Raw genomic sequence first — 5,667 nt, 5'->3', positions numbered from 1 at the left:
GTCACAAAAACGGTGCACTAGTAGATATCAATATTGTTGGTCTATCGTACATTGCAGACTCAACATTTGATGAGTCATGTTTCACTATTTTACAGATCAGCAGTTCTTGAATATGGGATGTGGGACCAGGTCAGGGTGGACCATGGCCATGAGTTTTACTTGTCCCTCTACATGCAGAAGATGCTGTCTAACCACAGACACAACTTGCAAAGGCAACCATATCGCCAAACTCAGTCAACAAAGGTGAGGTAATGGTTTCCTTAATGTACAAAATGTGCCTTCTACTGGCCAAAATGAGACTAAGCTTTAGAGATGTTACTCAGTTGTTATGTACTGGTACTGAACAAAGAAATAACAAACTCTAGTTGCAGTGATCCTCAATTCAAACACACGGGGCCAAAACCTCAAACCTTAGTTAGCCATATAAACGAATGCCCACCTAAACAATGCAATATTGGTGTACATACATGCTCCATCTAGAGAATTTTCAGCATGTTTCTTTGTCACAAAACCACCAACCCGTTTCTCTTCCAACCATTGCACAGCCATAACCTTCTATCACTCTGCCTGCAGAGCTGCAGTGCGTGTCTCAGGGCGTAGTATATTACTCTGCAGTGCGAAAGGTAAACACAGGTGACCACGCGGGGAATAGAAACAGAGCCAAATGGATCAGTGGTTTTGTGGCAATTCTCTAGATAGTGAATGTACACCAGTATCGTATTGTAAAGGTGGGCATTCGTTTATATGGCTAACTACGGCTTGAGGTTTTGGCCTCGTGTGTTCAAATTGAGGATCAGTGCAGCTGCTGGAGGAAGGGGGTGTGATGGCACTACGAGGAGATCTGGCAAGATAGTTGAATAGGTGAGTAGAATATCGTTTGCATGTCACCCGATAGGACCCAACTTTATGCAAATTGAAATATCCCTTTAACCAGATGCACCCTTGAGTAGGGGTGCTTGTAGGTATCCATACACATCAATGGTCCTGCTCATTGGACTCCTAATCAAACCTCTTAATACTGTCTGTAAACTTTTTACACCTGGTATAGTCCTGTTTCCTCTCACCATGTTGATTTTGCAGACTAAATTGAGTATACCTTTTTCTTGTCTCCAGAATCATACAGTAGAGTGAATGTGGGTAGAGATAAATAACAGGGTAAATTACCCAGTGAAGGAGGCCCTCATGCAGCTGCAGGATCAGGAAGTCCTCAACATGGACGACAACGTGACTAGATACTGCACATCTAACCTTACTGCTGAGCTGTGCAAGATTGGCATAACAAGAGCTGTACATGCATGGAATGCACACACAATCCCAGGTGAGTTAAAAAAATATGCATCATACAATCCAGTCCTTTTTTGTGAACCTTTTTTTATTCAAAAGTTGACAGTGAATTTTAACAAAAATGACATTTTGTGACCTATGCTTTGCTTCACAGGCAAAGGAACACCCAATTGTTTAGCAGCAGGAGGATGTCCAAAGAAACTGGGAGAGGAGTTGTTGCCTCATGCCTCCCAAGCAGCAGACATGTACCAGCAGGATGTTGGCTCTTCACTAACTCCAGTCTCCTGCTTTGGAACTGACCCCTTCTCAACTGAGGAGGACAAAATATCAGCAGAACAACTTTTTGCTGAACAGTACCCTGATATTTCAGTTTTACTAGATAATGTGGTAAACTATAACTTCGTACCTTTTCAAGATGCATTGCTGTATCTGATAAACATTACACAGCAATATGCATGAACATGTCAAATAAAGACCAGTTGGTTCTGGATATAGTAGATATTCTGTTACTTTGCTTTAACAAATAAAATTGGACACTTGCTAAAATTGCTACAATAGCAATATTGGTCTAAGTGCAACATGAAATACAAAAAAAGTATAAAAATAAAACTATTCTGTATCCTCTACAGTTATTGAACAAGTGCAAAATTCCAACTGACTTTAGAACAAGGCAATTAGCCAGATCAAGCTTAAATCAGAATGTGATGCAATCACACTTAAAGGGTTAATCCATCTTAATTACACCAGCCAATATGGAGAGAAGATTGTCAAGACTGGTCAGCCTGTGAACATTGACAGAGAACTCATCTGCCCTGCATTTGAGGCACTGGTCGGATGTCAGCATCCACTGGTCAACGCAGTTTTTGCAGCCAACAAAGCTTTTGCAGCATACGGCAATCACAGGCTCTTCCATTAGCCCTGTTTGATGAAAAAAAGGAAATGTACAATACACATGAAATATTACAGTTCAATATATTATCTTGTCTTTACTTAAAGGAACAGTTCACCCAAAAATGAACATTCTGTCATCATCTCACACTCATGCCAGTTAAACCACAGGTGCAGTTTGTCCATATAACACACAAGAAGGTTGCAGCACTACTGGAGAGCAAGTGGGTTTCCATTGACTTCAATACAGTGCATACAAAGTCAGTGGAGACCCCCGTGCTCTCCAGTAGTGCTGCAACCTCCTTGTGTGTTGTATGGACAAACTGCACCTGTGTTTTAACTGACATAACATGGAAAAGCAATAATTAATGCTTGATTCACTTGGGCATTCCATTAGATCCTGCTTAAAAGGTAGACTTTAATATGAATCAAACAACAAATGATGTTACAGACCTTTGCATACAATACAACCAAAGGCATCCTTCATGTGTGTTATCATGGTGTTGGTCAGAACCAGCATGGCACCCCTGGTGTTGCTGGCATGTGTTGACAGGTCCTTCATGACTCTGGTGACTTCATTCAGTCCTTGAGCAGCCAAGATCACTTCTTCTATTTTATCATAGACCCCCTGAAGACTTGTGGAGTCCATATCTTTATGGCTACAAGGAGGGTTAAAAACAACAACAAAAAACAAATTTATTGTACAATATTCATCAGTTCTGTTCAGATAACTTTTCTTCTAAGAGAGATGCTATTTAAAACAAAATAAAAGACAAATATTGATAAACAGTAACTAAAATGTTTACCTCAGTTTCTTTCCCTTTGTTCCTTGCTGGAACTCATGGAAGATCTGCTCTGGGACAGCAAGAAACTTTTTTGCATTTTGCTTCCAGTACTTGGATCCTAGCAAGAGAGGAAGACAAATCATGTAACAGATATAATGTAAACACATTTACAGCTGAACAGAATACTTTGTGGGTCAAAAAAATTACAAGACAAAGAGAGCACAGTATTGAAGTAGATGGGGCACGTAGTTTAACAAACAAAGCATTTTTATTTATTATGCAATTATTAATGATTTCAATTAGTACCTCTTGTCCCTTCGGAGTCCACAATCTCATTTCCCTGGGCATCAGTCAGGATGAGAGGGTCATCACTCTACAGGGCATCATGTAATTTTGCAAGGATACCTGTGGTTGTGGCTTCAAACTCAAACAGTCTGAGTACAACCATGCGGGCAGGCTTCAGTTTCCCCTGGCTGAGCTCAGCAATGAAAACAGACCTAGAAAGATTGTTGTGGGAGTGGTTTACATCAAGCTAAATCAATTAATTCCATCTCAAGCACATAGCATACATTAAACCTGATCCAATAACAATTGATTCATTTTAAAATTGTCTTGGTTACAAAGGATCTTAAGAATTACAAAAACATATTCAGTGATGATGATATATTCATATGTAGCTAGCCTTGGACCAATATGTTCATGAAAACGAACCCCCCCTTTTTAATATGTAGCTTGCTAGTTAAGGGTAGGGGTTCTGAACTGAGGGAGCAGGGGGTACCTCTGGAAGGTGTTACTCATGCTTGCTCGGGGGGGAGTGGGAGCAATGGCCTGAGCAGGTGACCCTAGAGCAGCCCCGGGCTGTGCTGAACGGTGGAACTGGAAACGGTTCTGGCCTGACAATGGAGGAGTCTGCTCGGCGACTGGTAGAGCAATATCATCCCCATGAACCTCATAGTGGCCACGAGGCTTAAGGTCCAAGCAGCTGAAATGTCCAGCCGAACCAGGGAATATCGCCACGTTGTCATCATCGGTTATGTACAGGCTCGGAGCATATACCTTGGAAAGAAAACATTAAGGAGCCTTAATCAGTCGGCTATTCGTGTGCTATGCATAGCATCCTTTGGTCTTAGCATGTTCTCCAAACAAACGAAAAAAGTGCTACTTACCTGGAATATTCTGGCGATTTTATCTCCATTCATGTCGTCCTCCCTAAGCGTTAGCCTTTTGTTTCCTTTAAAAAGGATGTAACTGGTAGAATCCATTGCGTACGAGAAATTCTTGCCGGACACAAAGTCGACCAGACTAGCACCGTGACCTTCCTGACACACGGACCAATCCGCGCGATTATTTATTTATTTCCGGGCCACAGACTGAAAAGCGTAAAATTGAAAATTGAAATTGGAAAAAGAGAAAATTAAGGCCTTTCCCCGAAAACTAAAATTTGAGTCAGAAATGCAATATTTTGTTTAAAAAACGGATCATTAAATAGTTGTCCGATTTTTGTTTCAGAAATGACAATAGAAAAAATGGCCCTAAATATTTTTCGATTTGCGTTTCAGAATTAGAAATAAAATGAACGGAAGGTACACGGACCGTTTTTGACCTGTTTTTTTATTTTTTATTTTACAGTGTTGCTCATATGAGTGACTGAGCTAACCTATAAATCAAATAGTGACATACTATTTTATTGACATAAGTGTTGCTAGCTCTTTCAAACCCTTAATAATGTTCTCTTTTATGGCATCTGTCAGATTTTTATGTTAAGTTATTAGACTAATAACTCGGTCACCAGTGGGGTCAATATATAATTGCGGGACTTTTTGTAACATAGTTGACAGGTATCATAGTTGACATTTTTGCTGTTTTCAGGCCTAAAATCAACATGGCTGCCTATAACCGAACACCACATGGCATTTTTAGAAAAAGATTCTTCTAAATATTATATATACAGTTGAGTAAAATTGAAATTGAAAGTTATTTATAAAGATATTGTAGTAAACCTGTTGACATGCCATAAATCCACACTTGACTCACATACTACTTTATATTAAATAACTCAGAAAGCCTTGGAGTCTGGCCAGTCTTTTCTTCAGGAGGAAATGACATCATGTGGAGCAGGTCATGTGATCTGGAATTAACACACTTCCTTGAGAGGTGTTTTTGTAATGGGGAACTTAGTAGAAAGTGACTTCTCGGACAGATACAATTAGTTATTTTCCATATAAAATTTAATATATTGGCAAAAAATATCTGTCATGATTATCTCAACTTAATAAAAATTACACAAAACAATTTTTGAATAAGTTCATTTTATTAATGTTTAGCTAATTAGAAGGTGGTTGTTATTAAATTTGCACATTTTAGTGATATCCAGTCATTTTTTATCAATAAGTGAGTGTTTCCATAATAAATAATTATGGAATGTGTAAAGACATGATCATAATGAACATAAAAACTGTATTTTTTTCTTTTTGCTTTTAATAAAAATGTATTCTAGATATATCCCATGGACTTCAAAAGTCCCTCAATTATACATTCACCCTTATGTTGTTAAGTTATTAGACTAATAACTCGGTCACCAGTGGTCATGGTGGAGAGTTTAATAAGAACTGGGTGAGAAGCAGTGGATGCTGTGCTGGTGTTGAAAAGAACAGCTGGTCAGATCCCAGCAGGGTCTCTAGTAGTAAAGCTGCACGTCATTCATGAGTAA

The 5,667-nt window shown here is 39.1% G+C and overlaps 1 long non-coding RNA gene across 1 annotated transcript; it reads right to left on the bottom strand.

The window, feature by feature from the left end:
* Positions 1-1,773: 1,773 nt before the first annotated feature.
* On the bottom strand, positions 1,774-5,083 carry LOC118470219 (uncharacterized). The gene is made up of 5 exons (XR_004847256.2): positions 3,736-5,083; positions 3,264-3,454; positions 2,979-3,075; positions 2,626-2,831; positions 1,774-2,202 (listed from the first exon to the last, which is right to left on the bottom strand). It is a non-coding gene; the product is annotated as an uncharacterized LOC118470219 (long non-coding RNA).
* Between the last annotated feature and the right edge of the window lie 584 nt (positions 5,084-5,667).

Source organism: Amphiprion ocellaris, chromosome 17, assembly GCF_022539595.1.
Source record: "Amphiprion ocellaris isolate individual 3 ecotype Okinawa chromosome 17, ASM2253959v1, whole genome shotgun sequence".
NCBI classification, from domain to species: domain Eukaryota; kingdom Metazoa; phylum Chordata; class Actinopteri; family Pomacentridae; genus Amphiprion; species Amphiprion ocellaris.
This window is presented reverse-complemented; position numbering and strand designations above follow the sequence as displayed.